The 12,050-nt window shown below is 34.3% G+C and overlaps 1 protein-coding gene across 1 annotated transcript in view; it reads right to left on the minus strand.

The window, feature by feature from the left end:
• VWA8 (von Willebrand factor A domain containing 8) overlaps positions 1–12,050 on the minus strand; it is a 314,655-nt gene that overhangs the window by 272,134 nt on the left and 30,471 nt on the right. The gene's annotated exons all lie outside the window — the stretch shown is intronic.

The following is a 12,050-nucleotide window of genomic DNA, read 5'->3' on the forward strand; positions in this document are numbered from 1 at the left end:
TTTTAAATCATTGTCAGCTTAGTGAAATCTCTAGAACTGAACAGTAATAAAACTAGCCACCTGCCTAAGTCTAATTGGAAAGTGAGGTAGTGAATAGAAAAGATTCAATAGTCTTTTAAATCAACATAATCCATTATTGCACGATGATCCCCACATGACTTAATCAAGAACTTTGACACCCACCTTTTTGCTAAATTGTTTTCCACATATAACAAACTCTAATTTAAGCTTCTCTGTTGTTTGTTTTACTTACAAACTTACTGGGTTTTGGGTTTTATTTTTTGTTTTAACTTACAAAACATAGTAGCAATGTTCTTTTTTTTTTGTTCTCCTAACAAATGTTAATGTAAGAAAAACCGATCAGGCAAATATCCAGTTTCTGACAGTGGCTTCTAAATGTCTCTAACTTTCCCTTAATAACCCATTAGACACATTGCCAGGAAAGTTCTGTAAGAGAAGATGGATAACGAGGCACTTTAATTTTAAAAACAGAAAGATAAATAGAAAGAAAAATCAATAAAACTGGATAAGAATAAAAAGGTATGCTATAGTATATCCAGAAATTTAATGTGTGAATAAGAGAAATTCTTGGAAATGAAAGTAAGGGGTCAGAGAGATTTCACATTAAACCCTACTGTACTGTTTGAAACTTTTTTTTCTTTTGGCTAGGATCACATGTATTACCTTTCCTAAATAAGAAAACTAGCTAATGAAATTGATTATAATTTTTAATATATGAGAAAAGTGGCATTTCAAATTAGTAGAAATTAGATTTTTGGAAAAAATCCAAATGAACTTAAAAATTTAATGGTAAAAGTAAAACCATATAATTACTAGATGATAATATAATTGACTTTTAAAAAATAATCTTAAAGAAAACCTTTCTGATAATTCAAAGGCAGATACCATTAAAAAAAGATTACTAGATATGATTACATTCAAATTTTTCCATAAACCAAAAATATCTTAAATCAAAAGACAGACTGAAAACTTGGATGAAATGTTTATAACATATGTAACAAAGACCATATAAATATCTTTAGTATAAAATGAATTTTTATAGATTATTAAGAAAATTAATACCCCTACAAAGTACAAATGAGCACCATAATAAAATATATTCAACTTCACTGATTATTAGACAACTATTTTAATATAAGGTAAAACATGATATTTTTAGACTTTCAACTTGACAAAGATTTAAAAACACCAGCCTAAGCAACATAGTGAGACCCTGTCTCTACAAAAAATAGAAACAATTAGCCAGGCACAGTGTCATGTGCCTATAGTCTCAGCTTCTTGAGAGGGTGAAGCAGGAGATTGCTTGAGCCCAGTTGTTTGAGGTTGCAGTGAGCTATGATGATGCCTCTGCACTCTACCTCGGGCAATACAGTGAGATCCTATCTCAAAACCAAGTCAGTAAGTAATCAATCAATAAATGAAAAAGAATGATAATATTCAGAGTTGATAAGGTTAAGAGGAAACAGGGACTCTCATTCATAGTTGGTCTGAGAGTAATCCTATGGAGGATAATTTAGCAAGATATATAAAATATGTAAATGGCTATGTTGATTAACCCAGCAATTCTACATCAAGGAATTTATCTTTGGAAAACGCCTTTTGTGATTTCATCACCACTCGCTCCCCAGGATTCTTCGCTGCTAGTATAAGCAAGCTAACCGTTCAGATGGCAAAACTGTGTCAATAGTTTAGGCACATACTTTGATTAATTGTACTGCTTCTTGTTTGAGATATAATAAACTTTTAATCTGAAATTGGACATTTCATATTTAATGACCTAAATAAATATGCTCCAGCTTTTATGAACCTTGTTGTAAAAAGTACTTCATTCATAAGCCCATGGAATGAGTTGGGGAAGACTCTGACCATGTTCTAGAGATGGAACATTTGTTCCTCCCATTAGCTCTATTATAATCTAGGGTAATCTGTGATGAGATGTGAGGAGAGGCCACTACAAATTCACAATGTTCAACTTCAGCTGAATCTTCACTATTTTCTAAAAGTTATTTCCTTTATTTCTTGTAAAAGTTATTTTCAAGCTAAGCGTCTAATGCCTTCCTTCTACTCTTTCAAATGACCTTGCCTAAAACTTTACTGTGATGCTTAAACTCATGTGAATTGAGACTCTGTGACTTTCCTCCACTGGATCACACACAGTCCCTCTGTGTCTTCATCTTTCTACTCTACTAAGATTTCCACCCTTGACAAAATATCACTCCTCCCACCCCTCCAAGACTAGTTCTTACTACTTTGAGCTAAGTAGCATTCCTTCCCACCTCCTCCAAAATCTTTGTTCATCAACTATACCATCTCTTACTTGCATTTCCAAATCCCTTCTCTTCTACAAACATATCTATACTTTAAGAAAACCTACAGTTCCCTGATACCAATTAATACCCTTTCTTTGTCCTTTCTTTTACATTTAGGACCCTTAAAAAGGGGGCCACATACACATTCCCTGTAATAAACTTCCATCTATCTTCCATTATTCTTATTTTACTGAAAATATTCAAAAGCACCAACAATCAAACTGACAAAAATCATGGCTTTTTCTTGATCTTCATATTCTTCTGTTCTTCAATCCCCTTCCCTTGATCCTCTCTTGTGCTTTATCTTCTACGGACATTAGCACGCTGGTTTTCCTCCTGCCTTTCCCTGGCCCTTCCTCTGCCTCCTGTCCTCTAAAATGCAAGCATTTCCCAAGGTTCTGTCCTTAACCTTTTTCCCTCCTCTTTTCTCACTTGATATTTTGCTGGCAAAGATCTAAGTTATTCCCACAAATCCTCATGCATTGAGTACCCATTATATAGCAGGGGCTATGTGCTATGTTAAGTACAAAAAGACTTTTTCATTTTCTTTATTTCATTATTCTTGAGGACAATACTGTGAGGACCTAACCTGTCTCCTGAGTTCCCCACACATCTCCTAATGCCTTTTAATGTCTCCACATGGACATTCAAATTCAACAGGTTTAATCTATCAAGGTTGTGACTTCTTACCTATACCAGGCCCTCTTCCTGATGACTATTTCAATTAAACTTTCACCAATTCTCCCCACAACCCAGGATGTATTACTTCTCATCCTTCACACAATGTAAGTGTGACCCCTAAATATCTTATGCATCCATCACCAACCTTCCATTCCCACTGCCACCATCCCCAAACATTTAAAAAAAAAAAACTATCTTTTTTCAAAACACTTCTTCCTCAAAAGGAAATTTGAGATGAACATTTTCCCCAGTTAGCAAAGGTCATTGATGAGCAGGATGATACATGTGAATCATTTGAAGAATACGTAGCTGTTACAGATCTATTACTTGGAGAATACAATGAAAGGTTCACTGACTTTGAGAATCATGACATCACACTCAAATTAGCACTTCAGCCTCACCTAGCTGATATCACCAAGGCACCTAAAGGACTACAGATGGAATTGCTTCAGCTCTCAGTAATGACATTTTAAGTCATTGTTTAACACTAAGAAAGATCCAGTTGAAATATGGAAAAATGTAGTAGGAATACCCACGCCTTTGGCAACATGCCCCCAAAATGCTTCCTTGCTTTTCAACCACTTATTTCTGTGAATCTACCTTCTCCTACTTAACCCAAACCAAGATGCCCTTAAGATCACAAATGACTGATACCCATATCTAGAGGATCAACTGAAACTATGGACCTCTGCGCTGCAACCAAATATTCAAATGCTTTCCAACAAAAAGCAGACACAACAAAGTCATTAAAAGGTTAGTTAACTTTAAAATTAACAAATGGTTTTCATTTTTTGAAATTATTAAGTACATAGTAGTTATATTTTTACAAAATAATGTACATTGTTAAGTATACCTAATTGAAGTTTCTTGAATGCAGCCGTATTTGATTTCAGCTAAATTAATGCAGCCTTCCAACATGAAAAGGTTCTCCACCCCTGGGTTAGATATTTTGAAAGTTTTCTATATAGATTGTTACATAAAATAATTGTAGTATAATTTTTCTCTTGAAATCTTAAAAAAAAAAGGAAGAGTGCATATATATTTTTTACTTGGAATGACTAGTTGTGATCATTCCTCAAAGTAGAAATTAGACCAACTATAAAGATCTTTTTCTAAAATTATTTTATAAATAACAGAAATTTATTTCTGAGAGTTCTGGAGGCTGGAAAGTCCAAGCTGTGGTTATACACTTAGAGAATGGGTACGGACCTAGAATCAGAGAACTTAGAATCTTCTCCTTGATCAAGTCTACAAGCCTAATGCAAATTACCTATAGTTTCAGTTTCCTTGTTCATTAAATATTCACAGGGAGCAGAGAGCCCAGGATGTTGAACCTCTAAATTTGAAAATTCTGTGATTATAAGGGCATTTCAACTATGCATGCTTAGGCCTTTAAAATTTTCATAAAGGAATTTTTGGCCCTTTCTATAAGGTATAGGTCTCCATGTGGCTATAAGCTACAGGCCTTTGGTGTATACAAGGTAAAGTCCTATTCATGTCTCTAGGGCATAGGCCTCTATAAATCTATATGTATAGTTATAGGCCTATATATATCTATAAAGTATAGACTTCTAATAGTCTGAAAGCTGCAAGCCAATATGTGTCCACAAAGTACAGGCCTATGTGTGTCTATAATGCTTAGACCTATATGTGTCTATAAGGTATGAGCCAATGCATATACATCATGAGGACCTTTTCCTGTCTTTCAAACTACAGAATTTCCAGAGACCTAATTTTCTCAAATAGAAATAGGAAAAAATGCAGCAAGATCCTTCAGGTCCAGCCATCTCATACCATAGCTTTAACAATTCAACACATGGACATGAAGGTTTTCAAGATAAAAGTAGATGCATGACCTAAATCAAAAACTGTCTAAGCCCCTGTTCTAGATTTGCTTCTGATTTGACATAAGACCTTAGGCAAACAATTAATCTGGATGTCTGTGTCCTCATTTACTAAATGAGAACATCCTCAAGGGGTATTGTACAATGCAACAATTTTAGAGTCAAAGCAGTACTGGAAAAAATTTAAAGCTATTGAAGTTACTAAAATGTAATTATTAATGTAGCCATAATTTAATAATAATAGATTCCAAAGAGCTTCAGTGGCTACAGTATAAATGTACTGAAGAAGCCAAAGAAAAACAGAAAAAGCCACACTTCAAGTTCTTCATTTTAAATTATCAGAATAGGATCAGATTGATTTTTGGTTGCTCTATCATTTACTTGCTATGGATGACTTACATTAGTCACTTTATATCTCTGAGCCTCCATTTCTTTCTCAAGCTAGATTCATCATGGTGTTTATCTCATAGACTGTGTTGAAGATTAAATGAGATAACCTCTGGTAACTACTATGAGTCCTATCATCATCACTGGTCATGATAGTTGTCATTTCCATAATAATCATCACAGAGTTTTTTAGGGAAGTAGCATAATATGGTAGAAAGAACCTGAGCTTTGAAATTGGACAGAGCCTGGTTGAAATTCTACCTCTACTGTTTATCAGTTGTATGATCACTGCCCTCTAAGCTTCATTTACTTAATCAGTAAAATGGAGAGGTCATCTTTCCCCTAAGGATGTTTTGAGAATTAAATGCAATGATATAAAGCACCTAGCACAACATAATATCTCCCAATAAAAGTTTCCTTTTCATCTCCCTTGACTATTTATTTACTTATTTATTTATTTGTTTGTTTGTTTCTTTGAGACAGGGTCACACTCTTGTCTCCCAGGCTAGAGTACCGTGGTGCAATCATAGCTCACTATAACCTCAAACTCCTGGGCTGAAGCGAATCTCCTTCCTCAGCCTCTCAAGTAGCTAGGATTACAGGTGAGCACTACTACAGTTGGCCAATTTTTAAGTTTTTTGTAGAGACAGGGTCTTGCTATGTTATCCAGGCTGGTCTTGAACTCTTGGCTTCAAGCAATCCTCCCACCTCAGCCTCCCAAAGTGCTGGGATTATAGGTATGAGCCACTGCACCCAACCTCCCTTGATTTTTAAAAATGAATCACATAAATCTGTCAAACAGTTTACACTATATAAGTATATGGTGTTATGGTAGCAACATAATAAGGAATAAGAACTCATCACCTGAGTTCTGACTAACACAGAGCTATATCTCTAACTGTCCAGATGCTAATTAAGACATATTACAACAATATATTCATTTATGATAATGAAAAGTTAGAAAGAACCTGGATGGCCAATAATAAGAGAAGGTGGAAAAAATAGGAATGTTAAATAAATAACACAATATCCATTTGATGAAAGAGACTAAAAATCGTATTTTGAGGAATTTCTAATGTTATAAGCAGATAGATGCTCCTGATAAAATGTTTTTCAAAATATATACTATAAACTTTATATACATGGTATACCACTTTTATAAAAATGATTCATTAGACATGACAAATAGATATGCAAATAGAAATACAGAAAATATTCACACTGTTGTTGCTCTTGGAGGGGAATACAAGTAATTTTTAAATTCTTCCCTATGCTCTTTAGCATTTATTATGCTATCCTTCTTTATTCTGTTTATTTGGTTTCCCCCCACTAAAACATAAGCTTTATGACAGAGATTTCTGTTTCTTTTTGTCACTGCATCTAGAGAGTCATTCAGTCATTCAAAACATTCTGCCCAAATCTGTCATTCAAAACATATTTTTTAATTAATAAATATAAATATATATGCATATTTATCTGTAAAATGAACATTTATAACTTCAGAATCAGAAAAAATAAACATTACTTTGGGAAAAATAAATACCCTAGTATATATTGTTATTAACCTAACTCTGCCCTTCCAAGGTAGCAATTGAGTTTAACCGCTTACTTTATCATCAACCTTGCTTAGTTCTGAATAAGAAGGAGCAAAGGGGTTAACGGCCATGACCCCCAACTCAGGATTTGAGAGTTTTGCCACAGGTTTCCAGCTGAAATGCCAAGTAGTAATAACTTGGACATCAGTCATTGGTGCACGATAAGTGCACACAATGTCAACCACAATGAAAACCCCAAACTATCTCCCCATCAGACAGCCACAGGTATTTTCTCATCTATGTTGGCACACCTAGGTTACGGGCATCACCTAATGGTGAATAAAGACACTGCCTCTTCCTTGAGACCAGATATCAAATTCAGTAACGGAATTTTTAAATAAAATAAATGTAAAGTCCCTTCGGTCTAATAAACATATGACTAGCTAGTAGTCAATTGGCAACTTCATCTATCCAGAATTCAGATAGGTATTATACATTCTGATGGCTCATAACAGATGTGAAAAAGGCAGATGTCCATGGAAAGGCTACCTCGTCCCATCCATACTTAAAATTTTAACAAAGTTAATTACCTAAAGGAGAAATCTACCATCAAACATATCTGTCAATTATGTTCCAGACAGTTTTTTGGTGCCAGAGATGAGCAAGATAGTTATATTACAGTGGGGAAGACAGACAATAAATGTGTGAGCAAAAAAGTAAGCAGGTAAATTCAAATTGTGATAAGTGCTCTGAAGATATTGTGTAATATGACAGCATGGTGCAGCACAGTATATGTGGAAAGGGGGTGGGCATGACTAGAGGCTACTTTAGCTAATATATCCAGTGAATTTATAACCTGGATTATGAGGAGGTAAGAATATAATAAACTGGGAGATCATATGAAGGAAAGGAAATATCAAGTACAAAGGAAGGCCACTGTAGCTGGAGCCTAGAAGACAAGGGAAAAGAGTGAAAGGAGATGATAGGTGTGAGGGGAAGTTGTTGCATGGCTTTAAGCAAGGAACTGATAGGATCTGACTATGAACTGCACAGTAAGGAATATTAACTCCCAGGAAATAACCTGGAAGAAAAAATATGATAATCAGAGAAAACCTCAAAAAATAGTCTGAAGCAATTTAGAACAAGGACCAACATTCCTACACAACATTCCTACCTTAATCACAGGCTCTGAAGGTATCAGTGCTACTACAGTACAGTAAATAACTAATGTTCATCATAATGAGTAGGCTTCACCAAGAAAACGTAAGAGTATAAAATACTCCCATACATTTATATGACAGAAAATGTTTTATAAACTCTATAAGTTGCAAAATATATATCATCTGAAAATATGCTTTTTAGGATGGCAGAAGGAATATACCATTTTAGAAAGTTTCATCTAAATAATTTACTTTTGTGCTCCAAGAAAAAAAATCTTTAGCTAATCAATAAATTTAGTTACCTAAAACAACTCAATTTCTAAAAAGTCAAAGTTTTAAACTGTCTTTAAAATTATGTCTTTAATAAAAGCATAAAAAAATCCACTTTCTCTTCCTCACTATTTGCATTGCAGCAATCAAGCCAGCTATAACATTCATTTTAAAACTATCTTTTAAAATCTATATTCTACCAGACAAAGCCAGTTCTTTTACTGTCATTTAAATATATTCCTATCTCCTCACCTCTACTTAGGCCATCGTGTCAATTTCTAATCTCTTTATGCAGCTCCTCACTAACCCAACTCAAATCCCTTCCCTCACTCTTACCCTCTTTGGGTATGGAGAAGAAACAGGCAAATTTCTTTTAAAACTTTGTCAATTGGGGGTGGTGTGGGGCATACGCAGCCCCTGTGTATGTCTAAATAACATGGGAGCAGAAATTTCAGCAATTAAAAAGTGGTACGCTTAAAACAATCCAGAATTTTAAATTTTAACATTTGTATTAACGATAACATTCTAGATTTTCTGTCGAGTAGTCTAAATCTTAAATTTTAAATATATCAAAAATTCAGGGATTACCAGATCATATATTTTAGAAAACTAATCCAAAATGAAATTTTAAAAATTAAACATGATTGATCAAGTGACTATTTCAAACAGCTTACAAAGAAGTTCAGTGGAAATGAGCCTGTGAATTAATATCCACCTACTCTTTGTCAGAGATAACCAACTTCAAAAAGAAATTAGGACTAACCTATCACCTTTCTTACTCAGTAAAAAATACAGGGTTGTTGACTCTAACAATAAATATAATCTTTTGAATATACATATATTTTCATCATGTGGCTAGTATGTGGATCACTAGGTTTGGAATCCTTGCCGCTAAACTGAGAGTCAAAGTCAATAGACCAGAAATAAAAATCCAAGCTCATACTTCAAGAGGCACTTATATACAAAGAAAACATAGCAGGAGTTTTTAAAATGTTTAAAATAATGAGGCCCGGCACGATGGCTCACACCTGTAATCTTACCACTCTGGGAGGCCAAGGCGTGTGGATCGCTCGAGGTCAGGAGTGCGAGACCCCGTCTCTACTAAAAAGAGAAATTATCTGGCCAACTAAAAATATATATAGAAAAAATTAGCCTGACATGGTGGCACATGCTTGTAGTCCCAGCTACTTGGGAGGCTGAGGCAGTAGGATCGCTTAAGCCCAGGAGTTTGAGGTTGCTGTGAGCGAGACTGACGCCACGGCACTCACTCTAGCCTGGGCAACAAAGTGACACTCTGTCTCAAAAAAAGTAAATAAAATAAAATAATGAATACAAGAATCTCTTTGCTGCAAGAGAGAATTTTCCACTCTAGGACTGGAAAGTCAGATAGAAAATGACCAGTAATGAATGTTACCTACTGACATTCATAGGTAATGTACATGAGCACAAACAGTAAAGAATTCCCCAGTAAAATTCCCCAGTAAAATTATATGAGAAAAATGTCTAAAAACTCTACCATTTGTTTTAAAACTTGACTATTATCTTAAAATTATAATTTATGTTTTAATGTTAAAAACTTTGTGAGGTTCTTTTTTTTTTTTTTGAGACAGAGTCTTGCTGTGTTGCCCAGGCCAGAGTGGGTGGCATCAGCCGAGTTCACAGCAACCTCAAACTCCTGTGCTCAAGTGATCCTCCTGCCTCAGCCTCCCAAGTAGCTGGGACTACAGGCACGCACCACCATGCCCGGCTAATTTTTTTCTATTTTTTTAGTTGCCCAGCTAGTTTCTTTCTATTTTTTCAGTAGAGATGGGGTCTCGCTCTTGCTGAGGCTAGTCTCACACTCCTGACCTCAAGCAATCCTCCCACCTTGGCCTCCAAGAGTGCCAGGATTACAGGTGCGAGCCACCACACCCCACCTAAAAACTTTGAATGTAAAAAGCAAGACAAACAATAAAAATGGCTATCTATACAGTACAATAAAGAAACTAAGAAACTTCCCAACCTTTTAATCTAGAACTGTTACTACCTGTTTTGGTTTTTATGACATTGAATTTTCTGAAGAGTCTAAGTTGTTGTCTTACATTCTAGATTGGTCCAATTGTTAAAACATTTTTGGCAAGAATACTATATTGGTAGTGCTATATACCTCTTACTAAATCACATCAGGATCACATCATATAAGCTCCTCTCACTATTGGTGATTCTGTTCCATGAATTTGTTAAGGAAGCAAATGCCAGATCTCTCTATTGTAAAGCTATATTTTTCCCCCATTTGTAATCAGAGGTAATCTATGAAGTGAATCATCATGTAAATAAAATATTAATAGATTCCTTTCAAATGTATTTGTGTGCTTTGTCTACAAAGGATTACTCTTCATATGTAGGAAATCTGAACTTCTCAGATTTTCCCAGTAGATGATGCTAAGTCTGATCAACATTATTTAAAAGGTGGTAACTGCCAAATCTCTCCATTTTAAGTGCATTTTTTCTTTTGATATTAATAAGTAATTCATGAGACCATGTGTCTATCCTGTTCCTCCAAAATCTTTACTCAGTGCTTTTTTTTTACAAATATACTCTTTTAATTATAACGTTAATAGTGTGCCCATGATAAATCTTCAAATTTAAAGAACTATGAAAAGTCCTTCCCACATCCCATTCCAGACGCTGAGTCACATTTCTGTAACATATTTTATGTATACTCTATTAAGTGCCTCTTGTGTGTTCTTCTGGAAGTTTTCAATGTATATACAAACATATATGCATTTCTTTTCTTTTTATCATGAATGGGATCATATTATGTACAGTCTTGCAACTTCATTTTTTTCATTTACTATATCCTACACTTCTTTCCTATCAGTACATACATATTCATCTCATTCTTTTTAATGGCCACAGAATATTCTACTCACCATTATTTATTTCATTAGTCTCTTAAATGTACATCATTACTGTTCTCATTTACAGTTTTTCATAATTTCAAACAATGCTACAATAAACATCCTCTACATATAACCTTCTGTCTTTTGTATAAATATACTTGGAAAAAATTTGCTAGAAACATAAATATATGTGTAATTTCTTTTCTTTTGATAAATATTGACAAATTTTCTTTTAAAATTGCCTCAATTTCTGCTGCCATCTACAGCAATGCTGTTTCCTCATCCCTTCTTCCTCATCAACACTGAAACATTAGCAAATTCTTTAATCTTTGCCAATCTGAGAGGTGGAGAAAAAACAGCACCTTATAAGTGTTTTAATTTTTATTTTTGTAAACAAGAAGGTCAAGCATCTTTCCATGAATTTCTTGGATATTTGGAATCTTTTCTCTATGACATACTTATTTATAGTCTTCATCCTTTTTTCTGTAAGGTATTCCTAAGAACAATATTTAATACTTTTAAGTGATGTATTTGAAGAAATGTATAACAAATCTCATTATAATATTCATAAAATATTATTTTAGTTGGCAATCTGCACCCAACACCTAAGGCAGTTTCTGGTAATACTGCCAGAAAAAAGCTGTAGTTCCTGGCAGTGTATGTTTAATTTCACTACATTTAATACACCTTTACCCAAGGGACCTATAGATTTCGAATACTTCAATAAATGTGCTCAAGAATTTCCCATATTAAAATGCCCTTAATTCTTTTTTAAAAAAATCAGATTTCTATAGGCAAGTAGTAGGAAGTAATTGAAAACTGAGAAATCAGCATATTGATCTTTAGCTAACATTTTAGAACCATTAATTTTATCTAGGGTGTCTCATTTAGTACTAAGCCAAGAAGACATTTCCGAGAACACAGAAACCAAACATCTAAATTAAATCTTTCTGGAGAGCGC

Source organism: Lemur catta, chromosome 13 (assembly GCF_020740605.2).
Source record: "Lemur catta isolate mLemCat1 chromosome 13, mLemCat1.pri, whole genome shotgun sequence".
In the NCBI taxonomy this organism is placed as follows: domain Eukaryota; kingdom Metazoa; phylum Chordata; class Mammalia; order Primates; family Lemuridae; genus Lemur; species Lemur catta.